This window comes from Octopus sinensis, linkage group LG7 (genome assembly GCF_006345805.1).
Source record: "Octopus sinensis linkage group LG7, ASM634580v1, whole genome shotgun sequence".
NCBI classification, from domain to species: Eukaryota; Metazoa; Mollusca; class Cephalopoda; order Octopoda; family Octopodidae; genus Octopus; species Octopus sinensis.
In genome coordinates this window covers 19,126,510-19,143,778 of record NC_043003.1, presented here as the reverse complement: position 1 = coordinate 19,143,778, position 17,269 = coordinate 19,126,510, and the positions used below count along the sequence as shown (strand labels likewise).

The 17,269-nt window shown below is 35.5% G+C and overlaps 1 long non-coding RNA gene across 1 annotated transcript in view; it reads right to left on the bottom strand.

Moving 5' to 3' along the window:
- LOC118764185 overlaps positions 1-11,110 on the bottom strand; it is a 28,730-nt gene extending 17,620 nt beyond the window's left edge. Inside the window, exon 1 of the long non-coding RNA XR_004999968.1 lies at positions 10,778-11,110. This is a non-coding gene — a long non-coding RNA (uncharacterized LOC118764185). The remainder of the gene's footprint in view (positions 1-10,777) is intronic.
- Between the last annotated feature and the right edge of the window lie 6,159 nt (positions 11,111-17,269).

The window sequence follows — 17,269 nt, the reverse complement described above, 5'->3', positions numbered from 1 at the left end:
GATACAAGGAGGTGCTGGAGACAGTTGTTAAGCTTTGGATAGCAGATGTACACAGTGGAAGGCCATACATATTTCAACAGGTCAACACCATCTTGCAAAGCCTAGGTAATCCAAGAATGAAGATCGGGCCATCTTTACAATCATGCAACCTGAAACTTGTGGTTGCCAAACTTGCCAGATTTAAACCCCATGGACTACTATGTTTGGAGCCTTGTTGAAAGGGAGATTAATTGACATCCTCACAATACCATAGCTTCAATGGAGGCTGTCAGTGTCTAGGTGATGCCTGACATGAATAAGGACGATTTACTATAAACATGTCAATGATTTCACTTTGAATCAGTGATCAAATCTGAATGCAGTTTCATAGAATATACTCTTTTACTTGTCTCAGTCATTTGACTGTGGCCATGCTGGAGCACCATGTTTAGTCCAGCAAATCGACCCTAGGACTTATTCTTTGTAAGCCCAGTACTTATTCTATCGGTCTCTTTTGCCGAACCGCTAAGTTACGGGGATGTAAACACACCACCATCAGTTGTCGAGCAATGTTGGGGGTACAAACACAGACACACATATACACGACAGGCTTCTTTCAGTTTCCATCTACCAAATCCACTCACAAGGCTTTGGTCAGCCTGAGGCCATAGTAGAAGACACTTGCCCAAGGTGCCACGCAGTGGGACTGAACCCGAAACCATGTGGTTGGTACACAAGCTACTTACCACACAGCCACTCCTGCACCTATAATTATGCATAGATTTATTAAAATACATTTAGTTTTTGCTGGATTAGAGTTGTTTTATTAAATATATCCTCAAATACCTCTCACACCCTGTATGAACTAAGCTTAAAACTGCTATTCCTCATCAACTTGTATATGCCTAGAGGAGAAAAGATAGAAAGATTTCAAGCTGGCTAGGGCATACATTCATAGGAAACTGTGTAACAAGGAAAAGCCCAAATGTAGCAAATACTGCAGAACTCATATTTTAAGTCAAGATCAAATTTTGCAGCTGACACCAGACAATTTCCAAATGATACCCTGCAAATGTGAGGCCTTATTCAGCAACATTTGAGAAGAAACAAGAAATGGTTGAATAGTTCAAATAAAAAACAAATGGTAATACCACCAACACTGCCACTGTAGATGCTACTTGTTCTTGAAAATACATGTGGTTTGTTCATTAAGCAAAATTTTTCACAAAATTCTTACTTCAGTAACTATTTCTGTTAGGAATTATTTTAGTTATTCTTAAAGCTATTTGCTATACCTATTTCTTTACTACCCACAAGGTGTTAAACACAGAGGGGACGAACAAGGACACACAAACAGACTAACTCAATTATATCGACCTCAGTGCGTAACTGGTACTTATTTAATCGACCCCAAAAGGATGAAAGCAGATGAAATACTGCTAAGCATTTCGCCTGGTGCGTTAACGTTTCTGCCAGCTCACTATTTGCTATACCTGCCTATCAAATTTTCCCTTTAACCCTCTTGGGCTCCTGAGCAAGGAAATAAATAGTTGTAAATACAGCTCAAAGGTAATGATTGCAGGCAAACTATTGAACAGAATTGGCTGCAGCTTTTTTTTTTTCTTTAATCTATGTGTTCATTACCACTTTACCAGAAATCTGGTAAAGATGATGTTTAACCATTTTGATACCTACCCATCTCTGGCTCTATAGCACAAATGTCTTGTTTTCACAAGTTCTGAATTAAAATCTTCCACCAAACTTTAGTTACTATTTATGTTCCTAACACTAGCTTAATGATAATTACTAAGTTCTTTGTTATATTTAAAACTAGCAGAAATGCCTGTCGTTGACTGGGTTTAGAAAGAGTCTTCAAAAATTATACCCTGATTTATGAAAGTTACTGCTTTGATATTATTGAATGTTTTGTAGCGGAATATCCGCAAGCTCTTATTGTCAAGTTTTGGCCCAAAAAGTTATATTTTACTAATGGGTCTGCTATAAGACAGGGGACTTAACTCATGTTAGCAAACTTACGAATTTCACCAACGTGAAAATTGGTAAAAGTTATGGTTGAAAGGCTATTTTTACCACTATCCAGGGGTGCCTCAGGAAAAATAAGTTGACAAAAGCACAGCCATGGTCATGACCAATGTCCTCCTAAAATTGGAGTGACATGCGTGCTAATTTGTGGATGTGCATAAAGTACATTCACGTACGCACACACACACACATCCTGCCTTTTATAGATATAGATTAACTGAAAGAAACACAGAGCATCTCAACAGAAATATGGTAACAAAAGGTTAATCTATTCCCACTATGGTAGGAACACAGCATGACATGGTTAATACCATAACTCAATCTCAAAATTCATCCCACGGAAGAATTTTAAGTTAGCATTGCACAGTAATGAAACAGAGATCAATTGTAAAGTGTGTTGGTTGTTTAGCACAGTAGGATGATGTTTACCCATTTATTTACAGCTTGGTCAACTGAGCCATTTGGCAGTTAAGTGTCTTGGCGAAGATGACACAATACAGCGATGGTGATGGGTTATACAAGGCTACATCATGTTGGACATAGCCCATTATGGTTCTCAACTTCAGATAAACCCAGAAAAATTATATGACACGAGTGGACTGATTCTCTCTTTAAAACTACTAAGCACCACACAGACAGGAAGAAAAATCCTGCAGCGTCAAGGATCGGTTTACATAGCTACTTGAAGGTGTGCCACTCTTCCACGGGATTCTTCAGACATGAAAAACGGCCATTGATTACATGACATCTTCAAACATCCTCAAAGAAATAAAATATAATAAATATTAACAATATAATTATAATTAATAACCAGATTTTATGAATAGACTCTTATAAATGTAATTTACAACAGGTAATAATAATAATAATAATAATGATAGTAATAATAATAATAATAATAATGATAATAATAATAATGTTTTCCGATTTAGGCACAAGGCCAGCAGTTTTGAGCGGGGAAGGGATTAGTCGATACCATCACTCCCAGTACTTGACTGGTACTTTATTTTATCGACCCTGAAAAGATGAAATGTAAAGGTGACTTTGGTGGGATTTGAACTTAGTGTGCAAAGAGCTGAAACAAATGCACAAGGCATTTTATCAATGCTCTAACAATTCTGCCAATCCCCACCAATAATTAAAAAAATGACAAGAAACTATATTGTTTTGTACCACTGCTAGTCATGGGAGGTGAGCATTAACAAAATGGTTTAGTAGATTTTGTTACTAAGAATTAGGAATTAAAAAGAAAGTGGATATATATATATATATAATGTTTAAACAGAAAACAAAGAGCAAGAATTATGGAAGAAATAAAAGGATATTTCAAATATATCTAAAGTATTTAAAAAATAAGGTTTCAATTACTGGAAAGAAAAACCTAAGCACTAGATATGGTGCTTAAGCAAAAACTGTCTGTTAAATTTTGTGTTGTTCAGTTTAATTATTGAAAGCCATATAGGGATATATGACATGGTAAGAGTGTGTGTGCATGTGTGTGTGTATCTGTAGAGAGGTAGAAAAGAAAGAGAGTGGGGGAGAGTGTGTGTGTGTGTATCTAGAAAAGCAGAAAAAAGTGTATGTGAGGAGAGAGAGGTAGCTGAAAGAAAGAGAGCATGTATGTGCAACTAGAAATAGAGAGAGGGCATGTATATAAATTTGTAGAGAGGAAAAAGAATGTGTGTGTGTGTGTGTGTGTGTGTCTATATGTAAAAATAGAAGCGTGTTTGAGTATGCCAATGTATATTTGTAAAGAGATAGAAGAGAGTGTGTGTCTAGAGAGGTAGAAATGCATTTGTTTGTGTGTGTATATGTAAAGAGAGCATAAGAGAGAAAGAGAGGCAGAAGAGTGTCTCTGTGTACACATATGTTAGGTTGCTCTGAGTGCAACTAGTCTCCTGTAATCCAGTGTCATCTGTTACATCCTCAGGTCATCTGCAATTAAACTGACACCTTTACCAGGCCAAGCTTGTTCAGGAAGGTTACAAGAAACTCAGCAAGGCATAAATAAAATCTCCAAATAACAGATGAACCAAACATAGTGTCAACAACTACCTAAGAGAGTGAATCAATTTATTATAAGACATTTTTGTTAATGACGAACCCCTGGTTCTTGTTAAAACATCAAAGAGAAGGATACTCTGATGTAAAACCTAAAGAGCATTCAGTTTCTTGTTATACTAACCAATGTTTGGCTGCTAGGAGAAAAATTGTTCTACCTGAAGAATGAATCTAGTTCTGTGTAGACTTCTTAGTTAATTTCATGGATAAGAACATTTTCAAATCACAGACAACAAACCTTTTAAAAGTGATCATTGTTACTATGACAACAAGGTTGTATCTGTGTATGAGATGATGAAGTACCACTACTTGGCTGCTGGAGGATGATTGTGTTGTCTCTAAAAAAAATATGAATGCAACTCTGTGTACACTTCATTCACTAAAACTAATTCCAAAGATAAGAACATTATGAAACCATAAACAATGGACCTATTAAAGGTGGTCGTTGTTAGTTTAACAGGCAAAGTGGTACTTGTGTATGTGACAATGAAATACCATCACTTCACTGCCAGGAGGAAAATTGTTCTAACTGAAAAGTGAAAGCAGTTCTGTGTTCATTTCATTCACTATAATTAATTTCAAACCATGAACAGGCAATGTGTATGTGATGATGAAATACTACCACTTTATTTTCTGATTTATAAGGGGACATGTAGAATATGTAACCTAGGTAGAAGCAGTTATGATGCCTCAGTTGCCCATGTACCTTTATATCTTCCATTGTGACTGCTTTTTTAAGAACAGCTATCAAATGTCCAAGAAGTAGTCATGTTTAGATTCAATCTGAGTTCCACCAAGCATATATGCAGTATAGTAAAAGTGACAAAGCTGGAATGAGAGACGAGTCGGACGCTGAGTCTAATAATATTGTAAACCCAACTTTCTACTCAAAACTGTGACAAAGAAGACACTGTCAGATCCGCTTTTTCTTTCTCAGAAATTAGTGTATCAGGTTTGTGGTTTTTGTACTTTGTATGTATAAATATTAGTTTTTGTTAAAAAAAAAGAGAGACAGATTATCTGATTCCAGTAATATTTCCATATTACCAACTACATTATGTTAAATAGAAGTCTGGGTTGTGTGTTTAACTATCCAAAACTAGAATGATCATGCAGAAAACACTCGAGTCCTCTTCCTTCAAATCAGCTTATTATATTACAATAAACCCTAACACCACTTTCCAAAACCAGACTAATGAAGTTTCACTGCTATTTTTTTTTTTAATCACAACATTAGTTAATGGGGGGAAAAAAGACAGAAAAATAAAAATGAGAGTGTGGTATAAAAGAGACAGAGAGAGAGAGAGGGAAGAATAGATAATAAAAATTTCATTGATAAAATAGCAAGAAAAAAAACAGAACATAGTATTAAATAAATAATGATATTGGTGCAAAGGGGTGCAGTTTTTTGTTGCTTTTTTTTTTACTTTTGCAGAATCACGGTAAAAAAAATGTGATTGCATGTTTTATATCACATAACTGCAGTGTTAGTTGGGTTTTTTTCTTTTAAATATAATACAGGTTGTGTGGTCATTGTATTGTAAACTGTTTGTGAATAGTGGCTAACTTCTGAAGAAAGTCTTCCACTTCAATAAAAGATAGTCGTTGAATGGGAAATTTGGTTCACTAGAGAAGTAGGGTGAACATCAATAATTGTCATGTATAAATTGAATTTTTTTAAAAACTGTGATAAACTGTTACAAAAAAAAAAAAAATTAATATTCTTGAAAGAAAATTGGTAATTATTTAAAAAAAAAGAAAGAATTCTTTAAAAAAGAAATCAATAATTCATTTTTAAAAAATTGACAATTCTTGAAAAAAAATTATAATTTTAGAAAATGTTGATTATTCTTTAAAAAATTAAGCAAAAACAAAACAAAAAAATTGATGTTTGTTTTTGTGTGTATTTGTTTACAAATAAGCAAAAATTATGTAAATGTGTGAATGTATGAATATGTATTGTTTTCATGATTGTGGGTTTTTAAAAGAAAAGAGAGAGAGTGAGAGAGAGAGAGAAAAGAGATATAAAAGTTCAAAAAAGCTATACAGAATTTGTTGGTTCCATTGTCTGTCATTCTGAATATCAAGCAGCAGCAGCAGCAGCCTTAGTCCATGATAAAGGCCAGACATTTTCAAGATTTAACAAAAAAAAAAAATTCCTCTTCTGGTTCTTCAGAATAATCTTAAAATTCCATGATTACATACCAAAAGTTTCTTGGAGAGTAAAAAATATGAAAATTAAGAAACGTCTTTACACACACACACATACATACATACATACATATGCTGAGGAATACAAAAAACAAAAATCAAATCAAAACACAAAAAAAACAACAGGTTAAAAGGATAACGAAGTAATTCCTGGAAAGTAAAACTAAAAACAATGAAATAAATAAATGTGCAAGGATGGTTATGTGGTTAAGAGGTTTGCTTCCCAATCCCATGGTTTTAAGTTCACTCTCACTGCACTGCGCCTTGGGCAAGTGTTTGCTGCTGTTGTCCCAAATCAACCAGTCTTGTGAGCAAATTTGGTCAGACTGAACTGCATAGGAACCGGTCACACACACGCACACACACACATATATATATATATATATATACACATACATACATACATACATATGCATATATATGTATGTGTGTGCATGTTATGTATGTATATATAAATATATATATATACACACACACACACACACGTGTGTGTGTGTATTCTCATCTTGGCATTTATTCATCATCTGACAACCTGTGTTGAATTGTTTACATTCCCCCATAACCTAGCAGTTCAGTAGATAGAGACTGATAAAATAAATATCTTTTATTTCAATTTTTCATCTGCTTTTTTTTTTCGTGCTAGCATGGGTTAGATGGATATTTATATATATTACCAAAGCATTGTTTTACGGCCAGGTGCCCTTCCTGTTTGCCAAGGAAGGGATCTTTTATTTCACACATCTTCAAAGGCGCAAAGTGAAAAGTATTGGGGTCAATTTGTTTGACTAAACCCTTCAAAAGTGATATCCCAGCATGGATGTGGTCCAATGATTGGAACAAGCAAAAGAACAAAAGAACGAATTAATAAAATAATGGTCATTTCAGGAGCATTTTGTGAGTTTGCCATCTGGTGCTATATAGGCTATACCATTAAAAAATATATACATATGACAATGTGGGCATTGTTGGAACGTCTTTGATCATAAGTCTGCTCAGTCTAGGGCTGAACAATAACAGAATCCAATGACAGAAGTATCTAACCATCTTTCCTTCATTTGCATATAAACAATGTCTAAAAAAATGTACGACAGGACGTCCTGGTTGGAGCATGTTTTTAACATGTCTCCTCATATCCTCAGCCTAGGGCTCAACAAAAACATAAGCCAATGAAAGGAAGCATTTATCCTTCCTTCATTTGATTTTGTCGTTGTTTAGTAGTTACTCAACCTGCTAAAAATGGCAGTTAATTCTTCCTTAACTCTTCTGATACCAACTCACCAGAGGCAGCCCTTGGTTCTATGATAGAAACTTCCCATTTTAACCCTTTAGCATTCAGATTACTCTGTTTAATTACATTGTTTTAAATTAATTGTACAGCATCTTGTAACTCTGAGATTTTGATGATGTCCCTGTTTATTTTTAGAATGACTTTGTAGGGTAGGTGTGAGAGGTCAGAGCTGGCTGCTTTGAGCATAAAACAGGAAGATAATTTTGGGTTGATATAGCTGGTTTAAACACTAAAGGGTTAATGGTGATTGAAATTACAAATAAACCTTCCATCAGTATTTCATATTTATATATGACAATGTGGGCATAGTTGGAACGTCTTTGATCATAAGTCTGCTCAGTCTAGGGCTAAACAATAACAGAATCCAATGACAGAAGTATCTAACCATCTTTCCTTCATTTGCATATAAACAATGTCTAAAAAAATGTATGACAGGACGTCCTGGTTGGAGCATGTTTTTAACATGTTTTCTCATCTCCTCAACAAAACTTAATAATGACAATTATTTTACTGAATTCTTCATTATTTTAAAAATTTATTGCCACAAAGGCAGGGTATTTCAACAGAAATATGGTAACAAAAATGGTTAAGCCACACCTGAGGAATCTGAAAAAAGACATGTTATTGTTTAGCCCTAGGTAATCTTTGATTAGGTAGAGCTATGATCAAATGCACTCCAGTTATGACCATGTTTTATCGCTGTTTTTTGTTGTGCTCAACATCTTTTTTTTTTAAGCCTGTAAGGTTTGATTTGAGGAAGATTTTGCTGCAATATCCAGCAGGTCAAGCAAATACATAGAGGATCATTCAGATTGTAAGAACAATTTCGTAACCTACAAGCAGCTGAAAGAGTTCTGATGGTGTTACTTGATCAAATAGAAATAACAACTAAGTCTCCCTCTAATGGCACTCTGTTATTTTGAAAATGGACAAACATATTTGATAGCGTATTCTTATGTATACTTAATATCCAAGAAAAGTAAAAGGGGTGGTCACGACTGGAATACCTATGAGCCTATGTCTGCTCACTCAGGGTTGACCTGGGTTAAACAACAATTTTGCAATGAATAGGTCTTTTTTCTTTCCTATATGTGTGTGTGTGTGTGTGAGTGTGTATGTGAGAGAGAGAGAGAAGCCAAGAGACAGGAAGTTAATGAGAAGAAATAATGTGCTTGCACAACCTTGTAGAAATAGTAGTCAAATTTCCCTCAAATTGCACCATTCTGTATTAGAAAAGGAAATGCATATTGCATAATGTAGTAGTCCTGAACACACTGTGTCTAAATACATTTTGGATGGGTTTTCATTTATTTAAAATGTTTTTATAGCAATGATACCTTACAATTTGTCATTGTTGCTGTTTATGGGCCCAGGTTCCCAGCTAAGCATTCATGCAGTGACACTGCAGTCTCTTTTTCAGAAATAGTGTACATAGGTGCAGGTGCAGCTGTGGTGGTGAGAAGAATGCCTCCTACCACATGGATCTGGGTTCAGTCCCACTGCAAGGCACCTTGAGCAATTGTCTTCTATTATAACCCCAAGCTAACCAAAGCCTTGTGGGTGGATTTAGTAGATGGAAACAAGAAGCCAGTCATATATATATATATATATATATATATATAATATATATATATATATATACACACACACACACAGAGGTTTACAGTTATTCAACTATCTCTTTCCCATTCATATATTAACAGTTTAGATCTTAATTATATAAAAATATGAAACCATTATTCTATGCTAATTTACTTAATTTTGTCAAGTTCCCTTTTCAGTTTGTAAGATAGAAATTTAAATGTAATAAAATGTTTTAAGAGAAATTTAAAGTGCCTACGTGATAACTGTAAACCTACTTTTGGGGCCACCTGAGCATGTGTACCTTTGTGTTTATCCTCCACAACTGCTTGACAACTTCAGCAAAAAGAGATTGATAGAATAAGCACAAGACTTTTAAAAATAAAGTACTGGGGGTAGATTTGTTTTGACTAAACCCTTCATGGCAATGCCCCAGCATGGCCGCAGTCTAATGACTGAAACAAGTGAAGGATAAAAGATTGGTCTACATTATCTAATGAATAATTCCTACTGTTGTTGTCTACGGCCCTAGCTACCCCTGACTGAACAAACCTGTGATAAAAAAAAGATTTATGATGTGATCATTCAGCCTTTTATTCCAGAATAGAGCTACTTGATCAGCATTATTTAATGCATCCAATGTAGGGGGCCATTTAAGAGAGATTTGGCTGCTATTTCTTGAATGCCAAGCAAATATACAAAGGCCTCCCCTTAGTAGCTCAATAATCAACATTGTTTTTTATATTAAAATATGTCTAGACTACCATGAACTAGAGCACAAGCAAACTTCTGGCCAGTCAAATACACACTTTTAATTCATATTCATAGATACTTCACATCACATATACTACTGCTTGGGGGAAAGCCATGAACATCACAGTTTCTTATATCCTCTCTCTTTTTCACGAATCTGGTACCTTGTGCTTATGGAAAAAAATCGTAATGTAAACACAGCAGTAACAAGAATGGGATCATAGATCTGCGAACTGTTCCAAAGAGTTCATAAGGTTATTTCCAAACCATAATATCTAAACATACACAGTGGCTTGAGGAAGCCCTCTGGAAGACAGAGATTAGCTCCAGCCTCATGGCATAAGTAGATTACTGATAGGTGACAAGCTAATTTCCAGTAACACTGCCAAATGATCTAATGTCTAGTCTCTATAGGCAGATGACAAAGAAGGTTCTAGTTTCTTTCCAAAAACACTTCCAGATGAGATGATACCTAGTCTCAATAATCAGGTGATCAACATTACTAGTTTATCTCCAGTAGCACTGCCAGAGGATTTGATACCTTGTCTCAATACATAGGTGACACAATGAGGTTTGTAATTTATTTCCAGTTACACTACCAGATGATTTGACACCTAGTCTCGATAAATAAGCGATCTTGATCACTTGTAGCACTGCCAGATGATCTGATATCTTGCTCTAATAAAAAAGTAACATATACTGATTTTTAGTTTATTTCCAATAACATTACCAGATGATCTGGCCTTGTATCAATAGGTAGGTAATATGAGACAATAGAGAATATAACCATCTGCTTAGAAACACTGCAAAATGCCAGTGTTGAATCTGAATTTCATGTCCTATGAAAGCAAAACCCAATACTATACACACCCAACTTCCCATGAAAGGATGGTCATGGTTAGTACTCTTTTGATCATATGTCTAGTTAACCTAGGGCTAAACAACAATGTGTTTAGTGAAATATAGACCTGGTGTGTCCCAGAAATGAGCCATCATTTAAACATTAATAACATGTTAAATGCTACTTTACTGATGGAACATACAATATTAAATATACGAGCATATCTGTTTTAATTGATATTTATTTTGATGAGCTCCTTATTTTGTAGGATTAGGGTTGATTCAAGTGAACCCCATGTCCACATCTCCTCTATACTTTATGGATATCTATTTTATTTATTCTATTAGGAAGAAATGGAGGCGCAATGGCCCAGTGGTTAGGGCAGCAGACTCACGGTTTCGATTCCCAGACCAGGCATTGTGTGTGCTTATTGAGCAAAAACATCTAAAGCACCATGAGGCTCTGGCAGTGGGTGGTAGCAACCCCTATTGTACTATTTTGCCCCAACTTTCTCTCACTCTTTCTTCCTGTTCCTTGAGTAATGCTGCAATGGACTGGAGTCCCGTCCAGCTGGGGGGAACACATACGCCACAGAAACCGAGAAACCGGGCCCATGAGCCTGGCTAGGCTTGAAAAGGGCGCATAAATAAATAAAATAATTAGGAAGAAGTGCCAAGTTGATTCTCGTGGGGTTCAAAATCAGAATAGTGGCATGCCAAATGTGAAAGAAATGGTGAAGTATTTAGTCTTGTGTTCTCCAGATATGGAAACAACATCCATTTCCTTTTTCTTCCTATTTTTTTATGACAGATTTCATTCACTTCTATTTTCAAATTTTTATAAAGTTAACTTGAGGAGCAGGGGCAATGGCCTCAACTTTTGCAGACTCTTTTGAACTATTAATGTCCATATGGTTGATATTCAGCTTCAACATTTGTAAGTTGATACTGCAAGGAAGATTACAACTGATGAGGAGCTAATTCCTGAGTTTGCAGTCCAGAGAAGGAAGGACTAAGTGAAGTGTTTTAGTGCAGAGTCTTGTACGTGGGACAGTGAAGATGACAAGATATGAGTGGAGATAGTACAAAGTGAGATGAGAAGAAGGCCTGAGTATATAGCTACCTGCAGGGACTAAATGAAGTTAAAGGAAAGGAAATTAACAGATGTTATTACCACATAAATGTGGAACAAATATGATTCAGAAACTCAGATTGTCACAACACAACAGGGCTAATAATTAGTGATTTCCTTTGATTAGTCAAAAAATTTCAATTCTGGTACAGTCCACTGTTCTTGTCTTAAGTGTATTACTGGTACATAAGTTATCAATTCAAGTAGGATGAAAGACAAATCTAGCAAGAGGAAATTGAATGTTATAAAACTAACATGAAAGATTTCAAAGAATTAATAACAAATAGCAAGGAAAACATATATCCAAGTACCCTATAATACTTGAAAATGCCAACTCCCTTTTTGGTAGGGGCTTTAAAAATTTGGAATTTTCCATGTAACACTTGTGAAAGCCAAGCACAGGTAACTAAACAATATTAGCTAACTGAAGGATTATCCTGTGTATAAATGCTGCAGGAAGGGAATGAATTCCATTCCTTCCACATTATTATATACTCTCATATGCAATTCATATAAATACTAAGTTACAGATTTCTCAAGTTCGTTATTGAAGTAGTGCAATTAGTGTCATATAACAACACTGCAACATTAATCCGTACAGAAGCTAGGCACATGAATTTCCTACTTTTATTCACTATAGGCACAGGAGTGGCTGTGTGGTAAGTAGCTTGCTTACCAACTACATGGTTCTGGGTTCAGTCCCACTGCGTGGCACCTTGGGCAAGTGTCTATTTCTATAGCCTCGGGCCGACCAAAGCCTTGTGAGTGGATTTAGATGGAAACTCAAAGAAGCCCATCATATATATGTATATATATGTGTGTGTGTATGTTTGTGTATCTGTGTTTGTCCCCCCCAACATCACTTGACAACTGATGCTGGTGGGTTTATATCCCTGTCACTTAATGGTTCGGCAAAAGAAACCGATAGAATAAGCACTGGGCTTACAAAGAATAAGTCCCAGCGTTGACTTGCTTGACTAAAGGCGGTGCTCCAGCATGGCCGCAGTCAAATGACTGAAATAAGTAAAAGAGTATGCTTTATTGCTTTAGTTCTTTTACCTTTATTCATTTAAGGAATCATTTGAAGTTCTGCTGCTGGTGCAATACTTGGGATTGAACCTGGAATTTCAGCACCTCAAAAGTAGTTTCCAATCAACCCCTGAAATTTAGCTTTAAAAAAGTCTAAAAATTTAACTTTGACACAAGTATATACAGTTTTGTCAATTATTTATACACATGATTATATGATTATGAATAATAAGTTTTGTGCTTCTTTCAATGTACATACATATTTTAGTAGAGATTTACAGTTTAGGGGGCTGAGCTCACAACCATTATTGACCTTAGTTTGTTGGTTTGATCCGCAGATCAAGTGGTTAGTTGTGTCTCTGAACAAAACACTTTCCTATTGATCCAGTACATTCAGCTAAAAATGAGTACCTATTTCTTTACTACACACAAGGGGCTAAACACAGAGGAGACAAACAAACGGATTAAGTCGATTACATTGACCCCAGTGCGTAACTGGTACTTAATTTATCGACCCTGAAAGGATGAAAAGCAAAGTCGACCTCGGTGAAATTTGAACTCAGAACGTAGCGGCAGATGAAATGCCGCTAGGCATTTCGCCCAGTGTGCTAACGATTCTGCCTATTTCAGCTAAAAATGAGTACCAGTAATATTTGGAGGTCAGCCCTGTGACAAATTGGTGTCCGGTTCAGGATGGAGGTGGAGGCAAGAGTCTTGTATTCCCAACCTAAACACCATGAAAATCTAGATAAGCTCTGGCCTAATAAACCCACAGGCTCAAGGCAAAAGAAAATAAAGATAGAGGGTCATATACAATATCAGGTTACTGTGACCACATGGAATGTCACAGAGAAAAACTGAATTGTTGTGAGTTTTGTCTCTCCTTCCGTCATTCACAGACAGTTATCTCATGGCCTTTATGCCTTGTGTATGTATTTTTGCATTTGTTGAAGAGTTTCAACAATTTTTTTTTTACTATACTCCACAATGGAATTTCACATTTATGTAATAAACAATAAAGTGACGTGAATATACACACACACACACAAGTTATAAATTACAATGTGATAAATTATTGTGAATAAATCATGTTGAACCTACACACTCCCAATGAAAATTTAAACTTGCAATCAAAAGATACACACACATTGTTTTAATGACTTAATCAGAATGAAGGGTAGCACCCATGATTTTTATGCAGGACTTCCAAGAGGAGAAATGGAAGAAGAAATCACCATTCAAGGCTTCGACTAATTCTGGAGAACTGTTCCTGAATGCCTGCAATAGAGGATACATCACAAAAGAAAGTCAAGGGACAGGTGATGGTGTTAAACTGAGCAAGGGATTAAATCTACCCCTGCCCTGCATATAGAATATATTTCCAAATAGAAGCAAGGAGACATAACCACTTCGGTGAATATCTATTCTAATCCTCTGAAAGTAATTTTGCCAGTCAATTTTCAAAACCTGATGAAGATCTGTCACAAATATTATTACAAAGAGAGAAGGAATTCCTCAACACCCACAACTTTCTATTCCTATATGGCATGTGTAACATTTTTGGTTGCAGCAGTAACAACCACATAACGTTGACACTTTCATATCTAGAATAGCTAATGGCTGATGCGCATGGGTAGAGAGAAGTAAGAGGGGAGAGGGGGAGGGAGGAGAAACTAATACAATAATATTGTTTCTATTTACTGTCCCTCTTTCCATGTTGTCATGAGTTGAACAGTTCAAATGGAACCAAAAAGCCAGAGAGCTGTGCCGAGTTCCAATGTCTGCTTTGGCATGGTTTCAATGTCTGGATGTTCTTCCAACACAAACCACTTTACAAAAGTGTACTGGGTGCTTTTTCTCACGGCAACAGTCATAGAGATATCAACTGAGCAGAGAATATGATGTGATATATGATATGCTATAATATATGTGAAAGAGCATGGCCTAGTAATCAGGGTGTTGCACTGACAATCTAGTAATCGTGGGTTTGATTCCTGGATTGAGTGATGTGTTGTGTTCTTGAGCAAAACACTTCATTTCATGTTGCTCCAGTCCACTTGGCTGTAATTGGGTAACCCTGTGATGGACTAACCTTCCAATCAGGGAGATTAGCCTGCTCGCCTAGCCAGCGAGGTGGCATCATTTGAAAGCTAAAACAAGGCAAAGTGCATTGTGGCCAGTGATGTATAACAGCATCTGACAGTCAGGCCAATCATGTCATCACATGATATACATACATATGTACGTATGTGTGTGTGTGTGTGTGTGTGTATGTGTATGTATATACATATATATAGGTAAAAACAATTAGAGTGAGTGCGTTACATAAATAAAATAATTATTTTCAGAATTAAATAAAAAGACAACAAATGGAAAATTTGACATACCTATATATATAAAATTAAAAAAACATGTAGTAAATAAACAAAAGAACATGGACTAAATACACAGGTGGTATTTCGTATATGTTCATTTGTTTATTTACTACATGTTTTTTTTATATATATATAGGTCAAATTTTCTGTTTGTTGTCTTTTTATTATATATGTATATATATATATATATATATAGGAAGAGATGGGAAGAGGTGAATACATGGCTTCCTCAGCAGGAGAGAGAATAGGGATAAAGGTTGTGCTTAAATGATTTACACTGGTTCAAATAATGCTAAAGAAACATGTTTCACATAATAGTGAGGTTATATCATTAACCTTTTAGCATTTAAATCAGCCACAAAAGGCCTAAATATTCTATCTATTGTATGTTTAAACTGACCACATTTTGGCCTCTCACGCCTAACCAACAATGTCATTCTAAAAATAAACAATCACATCGTTGAAATCTTAAAGCCACAAGATAATGCATGATTAATTCAAAGCAAAGTGAATAAATAAACATTACATTTGACCAAGTAATCTGAATGCTAATATCATCATTATAACGTTAGATATTAACCATTTTGACCATTCCACCCACCCACCCAAGATCACTCCTAATTCTATGGCACAAACTTTCTGTTTTAAAGTAACTGATCTAAATTAAAACCTGAAATAATTAATTTATGTTAATTTATGTTCCAAACATCAGTTTAATAACCGCCAAAAGGTATTTCATTAAATTTTTCATTGGTTTTTTTTTTTAATTAACTGAAACAGACAGCATATTCCAACAGAAGTCATCATCATCATCATCATCATCATCATCATCTTCATTTTAACATTCACCTCTTTTGTGTTGATAAGAATAAGAAAGAATTTGTTGACGGCAAATTTTCTATGGCCAGATGCCCTTGCTGTCCCTAACCCTTACTCGTTTCCAAGCAAGGTAATACTTCCCCGTGGCTAGACATGTTTTACATGGAAAATTGGAAACAAACAACGTCGCTTGTAAAACAGTGATGCTCATTTACAACAATCATGTGATGTCAAAACAAAGATGCACAAACACACACACATACACTCACATTATTTATTTAAAGGTCACAATACACATGTATTAAAATGCTACTAATATGAAACTATTAGTAGTGCTTTAATACATGCATTGTGACCTTTAAATAAATATTTATCTCTCACCAGATGGCGTACTTTTTTTGTTGAATGGATCAGTACATTATATATATATATATATATATATATATATATATATATATATATATATATATATATTTATATATATACCTTGTGACTGATTTGTTAGATAGCAACTGAAAATGCCTATTGTATGCACACACACACACACACACACATACATACATACAATAGGCTTTTTTCAGTTGCTATCTAACAAATCAATTCACAAGGTTTTGGTTGGCCCAGAGTTATAGCCAGAAGACATTTGCCCAGGGTTATAGCAGAAGACTCTTGTCTACAAATTGGGACTGAACCTGAGACCACATGGTTGGGAAGCAAGTTTCTAAACCACATAACCGCATGTGCACCTAAGCTTGTTTCAGTTTCTGTCTACCAAATCCACTCGTTAGGGCTTCGGTCAGCCCAGAGCTATAGTAGAAGACACTTGCTTAAGTGTCTTCTACTATATGGTAACAAAAGGGATAACGACATTGAGGAAATCAATGAAATGAAACAATAATAATAAAAAAAAAACTAAAAGAAAACGTCCATGATTGATACTGCCATCTGTCAGAACCAGCAGCCAACCACAGCCAAGGTACAAACTTGTTACCAGTTCAAATATGCCTGTGGGATATCCAGACCCACAAGAAAAATCCATTTGCTGTATTTTGTCAAGGAGAAAATTTCTCACTGTAGACAGAAAGGTGTAAACACACCAAGCCAGTTTGCAATGTCCCCCAACCAGACTGTTGAATGCAAGCATTTCAGAGCTTTCTA